The 22281-nt window shown below is 39.4% G+C and overlaps 1 long non-coding RNA gene across 2 annotated transcripts; it reads left to right on the top strand.

Moving 5' to 3' along the window:
* The first annotated feature begins 507 nt into the window (after window positions 1-507).
* Window positions 508-22023, top strand: LOC311432015. Of its 2 annotated transcripts, XR_014689777.1 has the most exons (3): window positions 508-551; window positions 650-766; window positions 21464-22023. It is a non-coding gene; the product is annotated as an uncharacterized lncRNA (long non-coding RNA). The 2 variants fall into 2 exon arrangements; XR_014689778.1 differs by lacking the exon at window positions 508-551 and having other exon boundaries at window positions 554-766.
* Window positions 22024-22281: the final 258 nt, after the last annotated feature.

Here is a 22281-nt window from a genome sequence, read left to right as displayed (position 1 = left end):
AGTCATGAAATCAAATTAAAGCCAAAACTTTCAGCCCAGTCCTTGACCTGAATAGGGAGTGAGGATCCAGATCCTGGCATTTATAAGTGATAGTTTATATGCAGCCAAAGTAAATACTGTAGTCTGAGGTCATGGTGCTAGATTTTGAAAAGTCCTGCATAAAGAAAAGACAGCAATTTTGCCTTGAAGGTCATTTTCTTTTTTCTTTTATTTATTTCTTTTATTTATGTTTATTTATCTTATTTTAACAGGCTCTGTACTAATTTTCCTCAGAGAATGACTAAGAGAAATATGACCCTCATGCATCTTTTGTAGTTAATTCCTTAGGTCAGCTCTAACCACTAAGCCCCTTGTCAGGTTATTTCTCTTAGAAACAAGGAGCAATTGTCCTTACAACATTGAAGCCAGGTAGACGAGCCTATTCCATAAGGTCTCTTGGCTCCACCTTTGTTAAGTGAAATCTGCCAGGTGGGGATCATTTGACCTTTGCTATATAGGAAGCATGAGGACTCATAGGAGGAATTGCCTCCCCAGGGGAGTTTGAGGCTCAGGTTACCTAGGGTGCTTTTCTACTGTCACGGCTAAATGGGCTCAGTGTTCCCCAGCAGGCTGCTTTTTCTTCATGTTTTCTACTGTTTTTGTGAAATAGTTTTAGAGACTCTATGAGCTAGTTACATTGGTGGTGCCTTCTCAGTACAGTGAAACCCTGGTGGTACAACTTCACCATATAGTAATTTGGCAGTGACTCAAGTTCAGAAGCTGGCTGGTAAGTGTTGCTGGGTTCTACAGTTGTTTCATGCTGGGGAGTTTGAGTACTTCCTTCACCTCGTCTGTTTTCAGAGAAGTTACTTACATGGATTTACATTACATTGGAACAGGCTGCCCAGGGAAGTGGTGGAGTCACCATCCCTGGAAGTCTTCAAAAGACGCTTAGATGTAGAGCTTAGGGATATGGTTTAGTGGAGGGCTGTTAGCGTTAGGTTGGAGGTTGGACTCGATGACCTTGAGGTCTCTTCCAACCTAGAAAATTCTGTGATTCTGTGATTCTAAGCTTCCTTCCCAGCCCTAAATAATAATAATAATACAACCTCAGAAGCTCAAGTGCATGCAGGTAAGGTTGATGTTGAAGAGTATTTTTAAGTATTTGTTAAGACTGAACAACAGGTAGTCTGATAAAGGTGTCTTACTGTGAATTTGGGCCTTGCTTTGTGGTAAGAAGAAACAGATTTGGGTAGATACTGGTGGCGTTATCATTACTTTTGGGAAGAGTCAATTGTCAGAATGTGCTGTTCGTAAAAGAAATGCTGTTTTCGCAATATGCAAGTCAAAAGCCTTTAAACTACTAGAAGTTCCAGTTTCAAGGAGATAACTGGAAAGAAAGAAATGACTATTGGACATCTCCCCCTGACCCCTCCATAGACCAGATCCCAGAAGAAGTGTGAAAGGGGTCATTGCTTATAGTTTCTGAGGTAGAGTCAGGGGAAGATGTGTTTACCACTTGTTGGTCCCTGGTCCTGGGGTGTCCCGCTCGAGTGGGCAGCCGAGCTCCACCACAGCCGCTCTATCACTCCCCCTCCTCAAAGAGGAACAGGGAGAAAATATGATGAAAAGGGCTCAAAGGTTGAGATAAAGACAAGAAGATCACGCAGTAATTATTGTAATGGGCAAAACAGACTCAGTCAGCATAGGGACATAGTAATATTTATTGCTTATTACTAACAAGCTAGAGAAGTGAGAATCAAAGAAAAGAAACCAAAAGCACCTTTCCGCCCCCCCCCCCCCCCCCCCCATCCACCCTCTTCCACCTCCTCCCCCCGAGCGGCACAGGGGAATGGGGGTTATGGTCAGTCTACAGCACTTCTTCTCTGCCGCTCCTTCTCGGTCACTCTCATCCCCTGTGCTGTGGGGTCCCACCCATGGGATGGAGTCCTTGATGAACTGATCTGGCATGGGCTTCCCACAGGCAGCAGCTCTTCCAGAACTGCTCCAGATATAGGCCTGTAACATGGGGTCCATCCCTCAGGAGAAAACTGCTCCAACCTGGGTCCCCCACGGGCAGCAGCTCCTGCCAGGTCACCTGCTCCTGCGTGGTCTCCTCTCCACGGGCTACAGGTCCAGCCTGGAATCTGCTCTGGCAGGGGTCTTCCACAGGTGGCAGCCTCTGTCGGTGCAGGGCCACCTGCTCCACTGTGGTCTCCTCCATGGGCTGCAGCATGAACCCTGCTTCACTGTGGTGCTGCAGGGGGACAGTCTGCTTTACCATGGTCCTCACCACAGGCTGTAGGGGACTTCTGCTCTGGTGCCTGGAGCACCTCTCCCCCTCCTTCTTCACTGCCCTTGGTACCTGCAAGGCTGTTCCTCACTCCTCTCACTCTACCAGCTGCTGTGTGGCACAGTGTTTTTTTTCCCCTGTCTTAAATATGCTCTCACAGAGGTGCAAAACAACATCGCTTATTGGCTCGGCTCTGGTCAGCAGTGGGGCCCTTACCAAACATGGGGCAGCTTCTAGGGTCCTTCTCACAGAAATCACCCATACGGCCCCCTGCTACCAAAACCTTGCCATGTAAACCCATTACATTCCACTCCTCGCCTCTGTTAAAAGCATATTTAAGATTAATCACAATATACTCTTACTTTACAATTATCACAACCTTCACGAACTTCATTTATGTCAAAAAGAAAAAGAATTCACCACACCAAAATAAACATAACATCATCACAGCACTGACAAGGTGGACATCTTACACACACACCACCCCTTGTCCCTTCACCACACTAACATCTCACAGTTACTGCTTTCTTAAATTCTTCACAACTTGTGCATTTGTAACAATCATCCTGTCCATATTTTGCCCGTTACTTCTATCAACTATCATCCTTATCTCAAATTCCTCAAGCCCCACATTGGGTACCAAAAAGGATGGTGAGTGGTTTTCTCAGGTGGGCAGCCAAGCTCCACCAAAACTGCTCTCAATCCCCCTCTCCTGAAAGAGGAAGGGGGAGAAAATACAACACAGACATCTTGAGGTTTGAGATGAGAAAGGTTTAATTAAAGGGGAAGGGAATGGGGAGAAAAAAAAAAACAATAAGTCTGCGTGGAAGCACAGAGAGAGGGAAAAAAATATTCTCTACTTTCCATCAATGAGCGATGTTCGGCCATGTCCTGGGAAGCAGGGCCTCAAAACATGTAGTGGTTGTTCAAGAGGAGCAGCCCCCTCCCACATGAGAGCCCTCCCTTTTTATTGCTGAGTGTGACATCAGGTGTTATGGAATATCCCTTTGGTTGGTTTAGGTCAATGTCCGCTCCTCATCACTTGCCCACCCCCAGCCTGCTGGCTCTTGGGGGCTTGGAAGGAGTCCTGATGCTGTGCCAGCACTACGCAGCAATAGACACAACACTGGAGTGATATCGGTGCTGTTCCAGCTACGAGTGCAGAGCACAGCACTGTGTGGGCTGCTGCAGGGAAAAGCTCAGACAGACCCAATGCAGTCCCCAGTCCTGGTCCCCATTTTTTTTTGTGCCAGGAACATCATTCCACAGGGCCGTCAACCATTTGTTTAGATTTGAAGGTGCTGAAGTGGTCCCTGGCCTGAAAAGAACTAGTTCCCCGCCTGTCACTAAGAATCGTTGCTTAGGGCTAAAATCCGAGTTTATTTTCTGTTACGTGAACAGCCAGAGAGACTCTGCGTCCCTTCCCTGTGGAGTTCGGTGCTGCCTAGTCTTAACATTTTCAGTACTCGCTTGTGTACCTCGATGCCCTTCTTGTAGTGAGGGGCCCAAAACCGAACATGCTACTCAAGTTGCGGCCTCACCAGAGCTGAGTACAGGGGGACAATCACTTCCCTAGCCCTGATGGCCACACTGTTTCTTATGCAAGCCAGGATGCTGTTGGCCTTCTTAGCCACATGAGCACACTGCTGGCTCACATTGCAGGACCTGGCACTTGGCCTCGTTGGACTTTATACAGTTGGCCTCAGCCCATCAGTTCAGTCTTTCCAGATCTTCCTGCAGAGCCTTCCTACCCTCTAGCATATTGACCCTTGCACCTAACTTGGTGTCTTCTACAAATTTATTGACGGTGCACTTGATCCCCTCATCCAGATCATCAATAAAGGTATAAAAGAGAACTGGCCCTGGTACTGAGCCCTGGGGGACTGGTCTCCAACTGGAGTTAACTCCATTAACAACGACTGACTATCCAACCAGTTTTCAACCCAATGAAGCATATTCCAGTCCAAGCCAAGAGCAGCCTGTTTCTTGAGGAGATTGCTGTATTTTTCTACAATGAAAGTACCTTGAGTGTTTTTCTGTTTATTTTAATCAGTATTTGGAGGAACGGACTGCAACAATTCTGAGGATGTAAGGATGATTTTTGGCTGGGCTGTCACGAGCGGGGTTTACTTCTGACAACTACATATTAAAATTTTTCCTAATCTAGAGAGCTAAGCAGTACTGGTTAGCTAGCAAAAGTGTAGAGAAAGCAGTGTAGAACTTCAGGAGTGATGGAAGAGGACAATGCCTAATCAGTGCCAGAACTTGAATTCTATTTGCTAAAGGAGTAGTCTCAATCAGGCTTTTCCAGGATATTTCATTGCCTTGCATTCTTTGTTGCTTGTTCCAGGAAATGTCAGAATCTTCAGAGGTCTGAAGAGGCTCCTTATAAGCCCTTTGGTGTCTATGGAACTAGAGGTGGTGTGTGGTACTTTGTGATCAAGCAAAGCCACAGGTTTAGTGCTGCCAATTTTGGGGAAATTCACTGAAATGTACTGAGTGCTTACTAACTTGAGTAGCCCTGACACTGCTTTCATTAGTGAGTTAAGTAACCTGTTCTGGGTGTTCTGAAATTTTTTTCTTCAGTAGTAGGAAGGGATTGATGCATGCATGATTCTGCTACTGGAAGAAAATGAACGTGTTGTTTTGATGCACTCAAGGAGTCACAGGGGACTGTTAATTCTTTTCAGTCTGAATTCACTTATGTGGCTTAACTAGGTGAAGGTTCAGTGCCATAAGCATTACTTAGCACTGTTTGAATTGTACCCAACATGATACGGTCTTGAATGAAAAGGCTTGTGGAGAATGAAAGAATTCTTTGTTGTTGTTTATAAGTGGCCTCGTGTTACTTCGCTGGGAGTACAAGCTCCTGTCCTCTCTGTCTCATGAGTGAAAAGTTACTTTCAATAAAGTAGAAGAAAACTGGAAAGTGAATCAGCTTGCTCTAAAGTAAACACCTACCGGATAATCACCTAGACTTGACCTTAAGTTTGATCTCCACCAACTCTAATTAAATATAGATAGCTAGCTACACTTAGATTTCTGTACTGAGGTGTGTTTATCATGAACTGAAGTCTTTGCTAAATTGTTGATATGACACCTGTGGGAAAGAAGTAGCTTCTCAGTTTTCTGTTAATGTTGCTACAGTGCCTTGTTTGTGGTTCACAATCTATGTGTTTGCTGCCAATTATTTCAAAACATGGGACTAGATTTTATTTTATTTTTTAACTAAAAATGATCTCTTTTTGAAACAGGAATATTGCCAGCTGTTAATTCTGAGAGGTCCAAATCCATTCTATTACTCAGAAGCCTATTCTGTAGCTTTTGAGATTTTTTTTTTTTTTTTTTTTTTTTTTTTTTTTTTATCATTTGTAGCTGTCCTTATGGACATATTCAGCAACTATATTTTCTAGAGTTCTTAAAAAAGCATGAAAAAGCCCGCTTTCAGTAAATAGGACAAAGGTTTTATTAACTTCAGCAGGCTGTTTCTGTCACTGGCTGAGGGAGTGTGCTGAGATTTAGGACTTCCAACCTGATTTTTGGCACTAGGAAAGTGATGTCGTTTCCTGAGTTGTGTGACCATGCTGGAAAATTAAAAAAAAAATAAAAAATAAATGAGATTTTTAAATAACCAACTTTATTTGAAAATCTAAGAAATGACACGTTATACTGAAACTCATATAGTAAATTCTAAATTAAAAAATGCTTTTAAACAGTGACGAGAAACTCTGAAAAGGTGTGCTTTTTACATCTCAGGTAATTTCTAACTTATTGCCATAACAAGATTTTGTAAAGGGATTAGTCCTTATAAAATAAAATACGTCTTTCTTGTAACCATGAAACAAAAGTGTTGTGAACCACAAACAGGTGTTGTGATATCCCACTTTTACTAAAAAAACTCACCTCCTTTGGAATGAGATTTTTGGATATACAACAGCCAGATACTGTCATTCCAGGACAGCCTCTCAAATATTTGCTTAGAAAGTATATATAAGGCATAGCTGGCAAGTATTGCAGGGACAATTTTATGGGAAATTCTGGATGACATTTTAGCAGTCATAACTTACGCTGGTTCTCAGGACTATCTGCATGAAGCTGGGTACATTGAGACTCTCAGGTCATCCAGAGTTGGAAAAGTGTAAGACTCAGTTCATGTTGAACTATTCCTTCTCCGAGGGCTGGAGATTCTATTTTACTTTTCTTATAAGTTTCAAGTCTTTACCGTAACTTAATTTGGCTGCATGACAAGATCAAACATCCATATATTTTCTTTTCAATTTTGAAGTACAAATGGTCTTTCAAGTAGTTTGTGGTACTAATAACTTATAAGATTTAGTTTATGCTATTTGTTTAAAATAATTGCTTGCCTTTTATTATTTTGGTAAGATTTTTTTTTCTCTTTATAGCTAATTTAAATAAGTAAGCAAGACCAGAACTCTCCATAGATTCTTAGTTTTGTTTTTAATTTGTGTGTATAATGGTTTTTATATATTGTTTTTCTTCTTTGTCACCTTCAGATGAGGAAATGTGCAAGAAGAGCGTTATAAGGGTGTGTATAGCTTTTAATCCCAATGGCAATCTGGCTGATACACATGAAGAACACATTGCTTATATAACATGAATTATTTTTAACTATTAGATTTTCTTTGGGGGCTGCATTCAGACTAGTGCCTTCTGTGTCTTCAGAAAGAAGAGTAGTGGTGGTGCATAATCACATGAAGAGCAAGGTGGCATGCACTGCAGTGGATGTCCAAGTGGTCAGACAGCAGCTATCAGGCATTCTTAAGAAGCTGATCTCAAACAGAGCCCAAAATAATTTATGAAGACCAGTAATATGCTCATTGCCATCATAACCTAAATTAACCATAGGTTATCCTATAAGTCTCTTGAAAACACTGGGAATAAAGTTTAATGTGGGTAATATGAAAATTGAAAAGGCTATGTAAGGTTTCCTAGAATTCTTTCGTTAGTTTGGTATTCACAGCAATGTGGAGGAAAAAGAATACTGGTTTTTACTTCCTTGGGTTGACACCTGAAAGTCTTTGTGACAAGTTGAACAAATATTTAGAAGCAGAGTAGAATTGAATAGGTAGATGCCATGCCTTGTTCATGAGGTTGCCTGTATGTGGTGAAAACCAAATGGCTTTTTGAAGACCATTTCTAGAAAAGTCTTAGTCCTCCTATGGAGCAGAAAGTAAGTAATAACTAGTATTGAGCTTCTCAAGACATCTTTCAAAGAGAACAACTGGGAACTTCTTGACTTCATGACTCTTCTTCCTGGTTGTATGGCTGACATTTTAAACATACTTAATGAGCACATTGAAAGAACTCTTAACAGACGTCAACTGGAAACTACCTTCACTTGATTGTATTGAAAGAGATCTGGAAAACATTCTTGACTATCTGCAAGTTCTTTCTCTCATCCAGAAATGTCACTAATAAAATGAGTTTTTTCTTACAGTTATAAATCTACATTAAACTTACAACAGTAAACTCTCATATTCAGTGTACAAGTGCAATGCACAGATAGATCAAAGAACTGGAAAATCTTGTTTATAACTGAAATTTCTGTACTTGGCAATTTTACTTTTTAATTAAAAGTAGTTTTGAAGCTAAACTAAAAACGCTACGTGTTGATTAATCAGATACAGCTGTTACTCAGGGGTAGAGATCCTATTGTGTGAGATTTCCTTCCATATATTTTCTAATTAAAAAGTTTTTTTACATATATTGGTTTGAACTGTAAGCAAATCTTGTGACATTGGTGACCATAAGAAACTTCTGATACTTGATCTGTCAAATGTGAAGGTAGCAGATCCCAAGAGATGTACTGATGTGCTTCTGGTGAGGTTTTGAATGTAATCAGTGATGATACAGTGTGTAACGAATGACTGGAAGAAGTGTAAGAAAAATCATGGAGGGTACATTTTGATTGCAAAGGGAGTAAAACGGAGTGTAAGTATAGATCATTTGATGATTCCAGTTATGTAAACCAGAGGGGGAAATGGGAATGAGGAAGGAGAAGAGTACTAATTTATTAGATCCTGTGGAACTGGAGAAACATACTGAGTAGGGAAAGGGCTTCTTGTAAATGAAACTAGTTTGCTGGCATGAGTTTTGTGAAAATTGTGTGAATTAACTGCAGTTAAGCTAGTTGCTAAGGTATATTCAGGTGAAGTGATCATTTGTCATTATAAATTTTCTGTTAGAAGTTTGGTTGAAAACATTTCTGATGCCAGGACAAATTGGGTCATTTCACTGGAGTAATATTTTTGATCTTATCATAGATGACCAAGAGGCAGAAATCAGTGTTTTTGAGGTATACTTCTAAAAATCTGCTTATGTGAATGAAGTCCTGGCACTGATGCTCAAACCAGACTGTAGAAACCTCTGTTTTAAACTCCACATTAAACCTTATCTAAGTAACATAATCCTAATAGGATGGGCAGCTCTCCATGCAGTAGGCAGTCGGGGAGCTGAGAACTGTATTGTCTTTAGCCCCAGCATCTTGCAGACAGTTTCATTAAATGCTACAGAAACATCTTGGTGGGAGGTTTGTTAAATACTTCAAAGAGATCCCATTTTATAAACAAACAAACAAAGTGATGTGGTGCCCCTGAAGTATAAAAAGAGGTAAACTTGTTTTTCAGTTGCATTTTTTCCTACTGTAAAAATACATGGGCTTCAGATACATACATATACACATGTGTCTTTAGATCACACAACCAGTCTTTTGTCTTTTTTTCTGGGTAAAAGTAAGTTTCCATTACTTCGTTTCCTTCTAATTTTTGGGAGCACTGCGTAGTCTAAAAACACTTATTTTTTGGGTCAGAAATGTAGGCATAATGTAATTCAATATTGAATTTGTGTGAATGCAGGTTTTCAGTTTACATTTGTTACTTAATATTTAATATTTCTAAATATACTTTTAATTTCTAATAAGAAATATGTTGTCAATTTTTAACTTTCTTCCATGGTTGTGTTTTTGTAACTATTCCCATTTGTTCGGAATGTCTATGGAAAGTGCCTGGAAGGCTTGATCCTGATGCCTTTAAAAAAAGAAAGGCTGAGTCAGGTTGCTCTTGTCTTTCTGCACAAGTCTCAGCTTCATTTTTCTCTTCACTTTGGTTAAAAACCTACTATAGTTGGAAGGTTGGCTCTTCTTTACAGCAAGAAATGAGAGTGCAATATATATATGTATATACATATCTGTCTAGCTATTAGTGTTTAAAAAGATGGTCGATATAAGAGAAAATCAATGCACATCCCTCAAAATGAATAGGATTAACCTGCTTTTAAAATCCAAGGTAACTGGTATTTGTAGTTGGTGTATCATTAAGAGGGCCTTCCTCTTCTTCCTGAAGAGATTAGATTTATTTATCTCTGTGTTATTGTCCAGTAACTAAAAAAGTGGAGATCCTAGGGATCTTCAGTGAAATGTGTGAATGTAGTGACTGGGTGAATACTTCATGTTTGTTTGTACAATGCATTTGATTTTCTTTATGGTGGGCACAGAAGTTACCATGAAAAGTTAGTATAAGCAGCACTTTTAAGATAGTGTAAAATAATGAGAGGAATAGCTCTAATAACTACTGTAGATTAATGGTTGAAAACTGGTACTCCAAAATGTCAAACTGCATATGTATTCCTTGGCTCTGAGGGAAACTACAGTAAATGCTGCTTTTATAGAGAGTTTCTCTGACTGCCAACGGAAGAACTGTAACACATTTATAGGGAGTAAAAATTGGAATGAAACATGCCAGAGTAGAACAGCAATTACTTCCTTTTTACCAGTGGGAGAGAATGAATACAATAAATCATTAGGACAATAATGGGAGGTATGTTTGAAAGATGAGATAGTTATTAGAAGTTATAATTTAATTAAATGATAAATTACAAATAATGAGAAGTTTGCATGTAATTCACTCCAACCCAGAATTTCCATTAAGGAGTATGTCTTTTCTTCCTATTTAAGTAATAGAGAGGGTAAAACAAAACCTCCTAATTTATTTTTTTATTAATATGTATGTGAAAGCAGAAATTTTATGAAGGCAAACTATAGCAGTAGTAGCTGTTAAATGGAAAAATGACTGACCGTTGGTTACTATAAAGAGTAAAGCTCATTTGAATTTCTACATTACGAGTAGAGTAGAAGGTAGAATCCTTCAGGAAATAATTGATACCATATTATATTTCAGCTAATTTCTGTACCTATGAGATAGGAAGTTCAAAGCAGTCTTGACCTGTCTTGGTAAGAAAAGATAACCGATTAGATGCTTTTGATTATAACTTCAGAACACGTATCTCTGTAAATGCTCATACATCCCACCTTATTTTGTCATCTGAATGCAGTTTAAGCCGTCCTGGTAATACAGCTGTGTTTTGAGACAGTCTGTGAACGAGGCTGAGATGTTGATGAAATGGAGAATTCAGTGTAGGACCACTGATGTGGTCAGGGAGCTGGAGCACCTGACAGATGAGATGCTAAGGGATTTGGGTTTGTTTAGCCTGGAGAAGGAAAGGCGGAGGGGTGGGAACCTAACTAATAATGGTCTTCTACTTCTAAACAGGGGTTACAGAAAGTGGATCCAGACTCTTCCTCTGAGGTACCCAGTGAAAAGATAGGAAGCAACAAAAGAATTTCTGGTTAGAAACAAAAACTAAGAGTGGTTAAGCATTGCAACAGACTGCCCAGGGAGGCTGTTTAATCATCATATTTGCAGATTTTCAATACCTGGCCAGGCAGGGCACTGGGCAACCTGATACAACTTTGAAACTTGTGAGCAGAGATTGGATAAGATGATCTCTAAAGATCCCTTCCAAACAAAATTATTCTTGGATTGTAATGTCTTTTATTTGAACTTTGCAAGATACAGAAAAAATGTGTCTTGCCAATGTGACCACCAAGGTCAGCTTAATAGTGAATGTAAAAAACTTTGCAGTTGTATGTGAAATAACATAAGAAACATTGATTATTTTGTCATTGTACAGCCTTTCAAAAATTTTCTGGATGTGGTGTGTTTCTTAAGGTATCTTCAGAAAAGCAGAATTCTCTCTTCAGTTTTCCTGTTCTTGATTCTTACCTGGCAAAACTGATAGGGATCTTACCAGTAAAGTTGTTTAGCTTCTGTAACATTTTCTCGGTTACTGTCAAAAGTAGTGGATGCTAGCTCCCAGATGTTTTCTCCTCTTCTACTGTATTTTATCATCACAGAACTTTCTCGAGAATGTACTAGATGTGGAAAAACAAAAATAGTTTTGAAATGCAGCTATCTTTCATTACTCTCCTTTATACCCTATGTGACCACAGACAGCACAGGTATGAACTCTTCAATACTACTAAGATGATAGCTATTTTAAAGACTGGAACAAACTGTGGCAATATGTTGCTGGCACATCCAAGGAAAAAATTGGGTGATATAGGAAGAGGTGGTGAGGGAGTAAGAATTACATTGTTAAAGAAGTTGCAACATGAATAACAAGAAGAATTTATGTAGGCCCAGTTTGTTAAGCTCACTCTGCCTCAGAATAGTCAAAGATAAAATAAAATAAACAAACAAAAAAACCCTATAAAACCCTTTTATTTTATTGAAGAATAATTTTCACACATTACAACTAGCCAAATCTGGTAAGTGGAAATGTTCCCTTTCTACTGAGAAGAAATTTCTGGAGGAAAATAATTTCCTATCATGGTTCCTAAAGCAAAGGGATATTCAGAAATATCATGGCCAGCAGGATTGTCCCTCTGTACTCAGCTCTGGTAAGGTCTCACCTTGAGTACTGCATTCAGTGCTGAGTTTCTATGCATTCTGTGGGAGGTTACTGAAGACAGAAATGCTTGTTTCCGTTTGGTTGCTTCTGTAAACAACCAAATATACTAGCTTTCAGTATACTTTACATGCTGACCCAGGCTGGTCTTTGGACTTGCTCCTTTGTTGAAGTTTCAGTATTTACTAAGCCTCTTACATTGCTGATGCTCTAATAATGAGGTAACAGGGATAGTTAAAGAAAGATCTGTCTTATGACTATGCTAGAGCAGTACCCTTGGCCTTATCATACTGCATAGTGGGAGGTCATGTCTGAATTAATCACAAATAGGTGCTACACAATTGTATTAATGCTGTAGAGACTCCCAGTAGAGGGCATGTTCTTTGTATATTTTTTCTAATGGATGTCAATTTTTGTTTATTTCTTTAAAGTTGCATGATGCCAATAAATTATGCTAAAGATGCTGTTGACAAGTGAATGTGCCTAGTGAACTGTAAAATCAGACAAATCCATTAACTGAAAGCCTGCCCTTTATGAACCTAGAGAGAAAGTACTGAACAGGCCCCATTCTAGTCAACATCATATTGGAGTTTGAAATTTTTGAACCGACCGAAACGAGGCAGTTGGATGAGAGATGCTGAGAGCAGAGTAATTCAGTCCCTGTGCCCATTTTGGCCTTCAGTAGTGTATTCATATATGGAAAGTGTGCGGTTATGAGCAATTGGAGTACAAAAGCTGTCTGGTATCAGGAGATCTTGGATATAGGCTGAAGTCAGTCAGGACACAATTTACTGTACAAAGAGGCATGAGTGGAGAGAATCTTTTGTTCCCTCAGAAGGGAAATGATCATTTCACTTCAGTTTCTCTTTCTTCCCTCTCTCCACGCTAGAAAAAACAATAAAATAAATAGAAGGAAACAAGTAATCTCCATTTCACTAAATAACAGATGTGCTAAGCAGACAGTGATTGCTGTAAGATGTTGAGAGTAGAATACTTGTAAAAAGGAAAGTCCAAATTTCCTCAGTCAAATAAATTCATGGTTGGCTTTCCCCAGCCACAGTATGAAATAAGAAACTAAGAAGAACCCCAAGTAGAGTGGGCCAACTGAAAAGATGTTATTTACAAATACACCTTGGAAAGGAATGAGAGTCTAGTTTAAGACATCACTGGGATAGGATTTCATTATCTGAGAGAGGACCTTGAAAAAGAAGTTGCAGCAGTAGTAGAGATCCAGGTCTGCCTTCCTTTAAGGAGCCTGCATACAAATTGCCATCCAGAGGAGCAGGCAAAAAAGGTTCTAGATTATCTGAGATGCTGGCAGCCATGACAAATTGAGCAGAAGTCTCTATTAAATGGCTCCTGCCATAGATGACTAAAAGTCTGAGGGCAAAAGAAATTCCAAATATTTTATGTTGTAAAGCTGAAACACTGGCATGCAAATCCTGTATTTATGGTATCTTTGTAAAGACTTCTAATCATCAATGCTAGTTTTCTGAGATGAAGGAGGCAAAGAAAGTACTGCTAAAAGCCTCACACAATGGTTCTTTTGTATGTAAAGCCAAGATGAAATTTAAAAACTTTATTTGGCAGTCAAAATAAAAATTGTGCACGCCATTTGCTTTAAAATTATTTGTTTTAAAAGTTATTTCACTTGGAAGAAGCCTGGGACAGGAGGGGAACTGCCACCAGTTGGAATTTTACTCTAGCTGTGCAAGAAGCTGCAAAGTACTATTTTGCCTTCTTGGAACTTGCTGCTGACAAACTTAATAAAGTTGTATAAGTCTGCATGACTTCCAAGGGAAGGATGGCCTCTTCAGCTGGGAAGTGCACTTTTGGATAGACTCATGCTGTTTCTATCATTTAGTGTAGCTTCCTGGAACAGGGCAAGTATTTCACAAAAATGGGACCACTGTCACAAAGAATTTACAACCTTAGGTCATTGATATAACTTAGTATGTTAGGGCAACAAGCAAGAAGGAGAGAATGGGGTGAGGAAGGAATACACTTAGTTATGATAAAAGGTGGGTTTCTGATTGAGCTCCATTTTTCTGTTAAGGTGCTGAAATGCACATTTAAGAGAAAATACAGGGCACACTATTGATTCATTTTGCACAGGTATTGTAGAAGAAAGAATTTTCATGATGAGTTTGAAGCAGAAATAACCAGTGTTGAGGGAGTATGGTACTGTGAGTTTTTCATACATAAGGGGAAATGAGGCATTTAATGACCCCCTCTTGTTAAATATAAATGGTGCAAATTCATTCCTGATACAGATTGGAGCAACTCAGCTGGCTTTCATGGCACAGTATGCATAAGTAAGCTGATGTGGTTCAGTGTTGCAACTGTCCTTATTAAAAAAGAAGTTAATTACAGATTTTTTTGAATGATAATAGTAAAATTTTTGACTCTTTAGTCTCCTTGTAGGTGAAACTTTCTTGAAGCTCTGAGAACAGCAGTGCATGTTTTGTTCACTCGCTATACGGAACTCATTGCAGGTTCCTGGTTTATAGTCTTAATCTTCTTCCCTGATTTCCTACTCCTCTGGTCTCCCTCATTTGTACAGACCACCAGACTACACCCACTATCACATTTAAGGGCATTTCTTGAGATGTGACTGCTACAATTTGGCTCTGCTCTTCCTCACTGTCAGAAGCCTCTTTTTCTGCCATTGAGTTTCTGGATGCATTCCCTCCATTCAGCTTCCTTCCTGATTGTTTAGCTGTTTTCTTGAAAATAAGACAGAGTGGAAACTCCTGGTTAACAGCTGAGTCCATCTTAAATTCAGGCCACTTTTTCATTTACAAGAAGTTGAAAAAAAAATATCTCAGTGGTTTCTAGCAACAGAGCTGCATGTTAAGTTCCTCTGTTCTTTTACAAAGGGAAACCTCTAAGTACAAAAACAAAACAAACAAACAAATTTGATTTGAAATTACATTTATGGCTTCTTGACTAAAATCCTCTACAAACCAGGCATTTGAAGTTTTTTCTGTTAACTTGAATGATGACATTCAGCTGATGTGACAAGCTGGTCACAACCTAGTTGCCTTATTTTGAGCTGTCTGACACTGAAAACTAAACAACGAGAGAGAGACTTCAGAACTGTAGTTATTTAAAAAGTTATGTAAGTAGATTCCTTAGACATCCCTTGTGGATCCTAAGAAATCTTTCCACCGTCAGGACACAAAATAACTTGCAAAGATGAAAAATGCAAAGGCACCTTTTTCTCTTTAGTTTGTTTTAATTTCTGTATCTTGTGATGTGCACAGCTCAGTGAAGTTCTGGGTCCTGGTTCCAGTATGTAAGTGTGTGACAAAACTTGGATTCCTGTCAAATTTAAGAGTGTAGGTGTTTCTATAATAGAGCCAACCCACATCCTGTCTTTTACAGTAGGTGGTACCCTGTATGATTGTGTTAGATGGTTATGAAAGAACTTGGCTAAAGCTGCTCACACACTTTGTAGTTTGCTCAATAGATGGTCAAACTATTATTGATTGGTTTATGCCCTTTATGACTGGCCAGGATAACTTCTAAAATATTAATTCTTTCTAGCGTTAATGGTACATCTCATACATCTCTCACAATTTTGATTTAAACAAGAGAGTAACTCTGCTAAAGGAATGTCAACGCACTTGCACATCTTTTTTTTTTCCTAGTATTGTGTTTCACCAGTAATGACTTCTTCTTTATGCCATCTACTAATAATAATATCCTAAAAATCACAGCAAACATTTATAGCTTTTACTAAGCAGAAATAAATATCTAACCACTTTGTTTTGTACCTCAGCTCAGTGTCAGCCTACCCATTACTCCTGAGCCCCTTGGACATGTCAAGGCCTATTCCTGCAGGCATCCTAACTATGCTCAGTCTCAAGTCTTCTGCTGTGCTCTCTCCTTCTGCCCTGCTATGTATTAATTCATTCCCTTTGCACGGCTGTGAGAACAAACAGAACGGAAAGAAAAGGGCAACTCTACTGAATTCTTTTTAAGTAAGAAGCATTTTCTTTACATGAAAGTCTTGCCAAAATGGGCAGAGGGACCTTCCTCCTTGTGCTAGGGGCAAGGACTACGTGCTTCTCAAGGAGACTGAGATAGAGGACATGGGGTGTGCTGCTGTGTAAGCAGATGAGAATCAAGATGAACATGCTGTTGATCTGTATTTGGTTTGCTTTTCCATGGGGGAAGGCAGTGTATGATTATACTGATAAAAGTTTGAAACATAGTGCATGCATATTAAAGGGCTGAATTAAGTTCCCTGGAGGATTTTAGTTTCTACATTTCTCAGTGTCTCAGTGCTTGACTGTGCACCTTTAAGTATGCTTTCCTGGCAGCTTTTTGTATAAATTTCAGAAGTAAATGCCACAAATGTACTAGTGAAATGCAGTAGAATTTACTCTCTGTGGATTAATTCTGAAAAATCACAACTTGTGTCTTAAATTTTACTTCTGTAAAAAAATATCAGTTAAATCAATTTTATGTTCATTTTCATAAGGTCTTTGTCTAACTGGCCTTTCTGCTCTTTGCAGCTAGATGGGGTAAGTGCTACACTAAAATTCAGTCTGAAGAGCAGCTCGGAATTACAAAAACACAGGGTCTAATGAAAAGTCCAACGGTATATATCATATATGACTACACAGATGTTCAGTCATCTTTAGGTAAAAACACGCTGTGCTCCAATTTCTGGCAATTAGTTAAACAAGATGCAACTTAAAATTTGTTTTTATCAATATGAAATGATTTTACAACTTCACTGCAGCCTTCATATCCATCCTGGGTTATACCTAAACTATCAGATTGTTTCCTAGGCATTGTCTGTGCCTGTGTAATTGATGTATAGGGTTATATATGGAATTTGAAGGGATGGAGAGCATTGTTATTTCATAAAACAAATGAATTGAGGGAAAAGATTTTTTTTTCCTTAAATATTTATCCTTCAAGACCAGTTCATGAAAGTAACCACTAGATAATCATCTGTCTTGCTGGTTTCCTGCCCAATTGTTAGGAATTTTTTAACTGCATTTTTTTTTCTTGAACAATGGAGGACTGATCCCTCATCTCTCTCTTCTGCCATTCAGTTCATAAAAACCCTGCAATGAAAGCATGGCAAGGTTTTTGAGAATAAAATGCTTTTTAATCACAAAATCTTGGCAGCTAAGGGAAGGCAAAAGTTGGATGCCTAAAAAATGCTAAATAGATCCAGCTGAAATTTTTAACTTTTTGAAGTTGAGCATATCCATAGATTTTATATCTAGAAGATACAGATCCTTACATTTTCTATCACTTATGCTATGATAATCATATATAATCTATAAGAATTACTGTAGAGTTTTATCCGGTAGTTCTATTGTCAATCTCATCTGTTTTCACAGAATCACAGAATTTCTAGGTTGGAAGAGACCTCAAGATCATCGAGTCCAACCTCTGACCTAACGCTAACAGTCCCCACTAAACCATATCCCTAAGCTCTACGTCTAAATGTCTTTTAAAGACTTCCAGGGATGGTGACTCCACCACTTCCCTGGGCAGCCTGTTCCAATGCCTAACAACCCTTTCAGTAAAGAAGTTCTTCCTAACATCTAACCTAAAACTCCCCTGGCGCAACTTAAGCCCATTCCCCCTCATCCTGTCACCAGGCACGTGGGAGAACAGACCAACCCCCACCTCGCTACAGCCTCCTTTGAGGTACCTATAGAGAGCGATAAGGTCGCCCCTGAGCCTCCTCTTCTCCAGGCTGAACAAGCCCAGCTCCCTCAGCCGTTCCTCGTAGGCCTTGTTCTCCAGGCCCCTCACCAGCTTCGTTGCCCTTCTCTGGACTTGCTCAAGCACCTCGATGTCCTTCTTGTAGCGAGGGGCCCAAAACTGAACACAGTACTCGAGGTGCGGCCTCACCAGAGCTGAGTACAGGGGGACGATCACCTCCCTAGCCCTGCTGGTCACACTGTTTCTTATACAAGCCAGGATGCTATTGGCCTTCTTGGCCACCTGAGCACACTGCTGGCTCATATTCAGCCGACTATCCACCATCACTCCCAGGTCCTTCTCTGCCTGGCAGCTCTCCAACCATTCCTCTCCCAGCCTGTAGCTCTGCTTGGGGTTATTGTGCCCCAGGTGCAGGACCCGGCACTTGGCCTTGTTGAACTTCATGCAGTTGACCTCAGCCCATCGGTGCAGCCTATCCAGATCCTCCTGCAGAGCCTTCCTACCCTCGAGCAGATCGACACATGCACCTAGCTTGGTGTCATCTGCAAACTTACTGAGGGTGCACTCAATCCCCTCATCCAGATCATCGATGAAGATGTTAAAGATATCAAGATATTAAAGATATTAAATATTAAGATATTTTGCTGCTGAACTACAGACGGGGAGCTGGGGAATGGAAAGAGCCCTCGACTAACTCGAGCTCCTCTGGGAATCCATGGCAGAGCTGGCAGTTAAAGCCAGATCTCATGAATCACAGGCCAATTTTGTGCAAAAAATCAATTTTCTGTAGTTAGCACAATAAGGCACCACCTTTTCTCAGTGAATATTTTAGCTACGTAAAGAATATTGCCAAACCACGGTAAATGTCTTCAGTGGAGTCCAGTTCAGAAAAACTATGGATCTGCGGAGTTACACAGAACCGCTTCATTGTATTGTCTATGCTGAGCTGGGCTTTGGAGTATTTCTGTTCCTGCCTCTGTGGAAGGTGGCTCTAGCAGTTTTGGTTCACTTTTGTTTTTGCTAGATAACTGGGCATTATTAGTATTAAAACATTATTAATGATTTTTCTGCTTTATTACACAGTAACTTACATTTTCAAAGTGTGATATGAAGGTTCATATACCACATATGCACTGCTGCTATGTCAGTATAGTGGATGAAAGTGTATTATAGAATATTCTTAAAGACCTGACTTTCTGATTGCCTGTGTCATAGCTTTGGTGGACTTTGGAGCAGTAGTTAAATGTCAGTTGGGTTTTGCTGAAGTGAAGAATAACCTGACCACATATATCTCTTCAGATGAATCTGACAATAGGCAACAGTAAAGGGCACACTAGTCTAGGTGAAAATAGATGATGGAAGAGTTAGAACCATTGATTTGACCCTTCCTTCATGACAGTATGGTTCTCTTCTGGCCACACTGACTTGTTTTCAAGTCTTGTGCTTCCCTAACAAGAAAGAAAAAGGCCCCTGCTTCTAACAGAATCTGGAACATCATGTTTAAACTTGGGATATATTGTGTTCTAAAGTTTTCAGATATTAGGGCAGAACATTTGGATTCATTAACAAAACTTGGCTCTTTCTCCTCCACATGCTGCTGTAGTAGGGCACTAATTTCACTGAAAACTGGTAAGGGCACCTTTCCTGTCTTGGAAATGGTCTGACAGTTCCTGAGGTTATCCTAGCCTGGTGTATGCACAGTGCTGGAGAGAGTGCAAGGCAGAGCTCGGTGACTGACCTCCTCTGTAAACCCTCTGTTTTGCATAACCGATTACATCTTGGTCATAAACGAGGTCTAATAACCACTAATTATATCCCTTTTTGGTACTAACAGTGTTTTATCAACCCTCTTGAATCTGAGCAATGAAAGATGGACTAAGCCTCCAATCAACAAGAAGTAGCAAAGATTTAATTTTATTTATTTTATTATTATTATTTTTTAAACTAAAGCTGTCACCTATTATGTCTTATATGCCTCTTACTAAACTGGGCAAGACATTTCCTGCATCTCAGGTGGAGGACTTGCAGAGAGGGATTGCTTATGCCAGTAGCTATTCCTGATGAAAAATGGGAAGCAATGATTATCTTCAAAAGTCCATGAAGGTTCAGTTAAGGTAAAATATGAGGCATATGATCAAAGGACTAAAAACTACACAAATCCCAAGTGAAGGTCTGATTCTATGACAAATGCTCTGTTCAGCCTTTACCAAGAGACGTAAGGGCACCAGAGAAACCATCCTGGATGATTGAGGATACCCATCCCATAGTTCACTTTAGGAGGATTAAGAGCACATCTGCTTCCTTTTGTCAAGGCACATATTTCCCGGGCTGCTGATGGATTAGGTTAGCATCAGCAAGATGCAGACTGCATGACATGCATCTTTTCATCATCTTGAAACTTCTTTTTTCTTTAAAACTGGGAAGAACCCTGAAATAAAAACAGTTGAATGAAGTACTTATTCCCCTAAAGTTATGCTTAGTTTTTCCTGAAAAATTCAAGAAAGCTTTATTATGATTTAGCTTTAAACATTTTTTTCCAGTCTATTTTACATTATTGACTGTGAACTGGAAAGTTCACATTGCTGAACTCAAGTGATTTTATCTCCTAATTTGTAGTCCAAGGACCTATATCCTTATCTGGTGTAGATTCCCATTAGAGCTTTTAGTTTAAATAAAACTCTGAAGTAACTTTGTGTCTATATGAGAAATAAAGGGTTTCAGACAGAACTAGGAGCCAGGAAATCTTGAGTTTTTCTCTGGTTTTAATTCAGTGTATTTTTCATTATGTCCCATGTGCTTCTGTGTAGGAAAAAAAATGAGTCTATTTTCTATCATTCCTCTTCCAACCATTTGTTTTAGGACAGCCACAGGGCTGCTCTAAACTTAACTGCTTCCTAATTATCCTTAAAAGACAATTTCACTTGTGGTGATGAGGATAATAGATGAAACAGAGGGAGATAAAAGAGTAACCAAAGTTCACTACGCTTTGACCATCTACCCTGTCTCCTAACCCCCATCCTTCTTAGGCCTGGCAGAATTTGGCTCTTAACCTTTTCATGGCCTGGGCCAAGACAAATCTGTAATCTTGAATTTATTTATTTATTATTATTTTTTTTCCTTCCCGTTTGTAAAGTAGGAGATAATTGCAAAGTAGGAAGTTTATCTCTGAATGGAACTGAAATATGACTATGACTAGAAACTGCTCTGGTTAGCTAATTTGCTTTAGCTATAAAGCAATATTTCATTTAGTAATTTAATTAACAATGGGATATTCATTTATCAGGTAGGTATTGAAAAAGTTTTTTGTTTTTTAATGCATCATCATGGGAAGGATAAACATTTATAACACTGTTTTTGTAACATGCTTGGATTTGCCTTTCTCAGAATCTTTAGCTTTTTATTTGTCTCTCATTTTTTGACCTGGCTATGGGGGCTAGCCTAGAAGAAAAAAAGAATATGCTTTAACTGATTAGCAGTGCTCGGTGCTTAGCTTTCTTTTATTTTAGGAGGAAAATATATAGATATAAAAATATAAAATATATTTTATTTTAGGAGGAAAATACATAGAGAGTACCCACTGAATTTATAGTGCATCACTATGGTGATCACCATGGAAAACCCAACAGTTATAAGTGATTATCTCATGGAAATAGTTAAGAAAACACAAAATTTCTTACTATGGATACAACTGAAATATCAGCCTGTCATTCTGTTTTGTTCTTACAGGGTGACTCTGCTTGGGACTGTATGTGGGGAAGAGACAGTGATGTGGGGCTGCAGCTGGGGAGCTCCTGCCTACCTGCAGGGCTCTGGTGGTGGGATCTTGCGAGGCGCCAACCCAAGCATTCCTGTACAGTACCTGCTCCACCCTCCTTCCCTTTCCAGAACCCCATCTGCCAAACACAATTTGTCGTCAGTCTAAACATGTGTATCTGATATTGGATGCTGGAGCTGGCATGAAGCTGAGGAGCTGTTGTGTGGTCACCTGAGACTGAAGCACCGCACTGAAGAGAGAGGGAGGGAGCCAGATGGATGTCTTGTGCGTGAAGTACGAAGCTTGACAAGTCTGGCATTACACACTCTGATACTACATTTGACTGAGTCAGCTTTTGATCTGAGTTACACCATGATAAATCTATGTAACTCCACTGAAGTTTACTTAACAAAGTTAAGTATTAAGGTTTATGTTAGTAGAGTTACTCTGTTTTACCGGATGCAACTAAGATCAAAATCCTCTCCGAATTATATTGGTTTTAATTTTAAGCAATCAAAATTTAAACAACAAATTCTGCAAGTGTGTGGAATGTTGAAAAGACAAACTCTCTTTTCACTTATATCTGTCTAAGCTGAGCACTTAGAATTTGATACAGGTTCAGTCAAGACTGAATGTGTCCGTAGATGTGTATTTTAAACAAGACTCAAACTGTGGTTTGGTGAGGCTCACCTCAGACTATAGCTTAACAAAAACTTTTCCTCTCTTTTAGTAACCACTTTCCACCTCCTATTGCTGTCCACTTTTTTCCATATTAATGATTAATTACTTA

This window comes from Aythya ferina, assembly GCF_964211825.1.
Source record: "Aythya ferina genome assembly, chromosome: 2".
Taxonomy (NCBI): Eukaryota; Metazoa; Chordata; class Aves; order Anseriformes; family Anatidae; genus Aythya; species Aythya ferina.
Note: the sequence above shows the minus strand (reverse complement) of the source record. Positions and strands in the feature narration are given on the sequence as shown.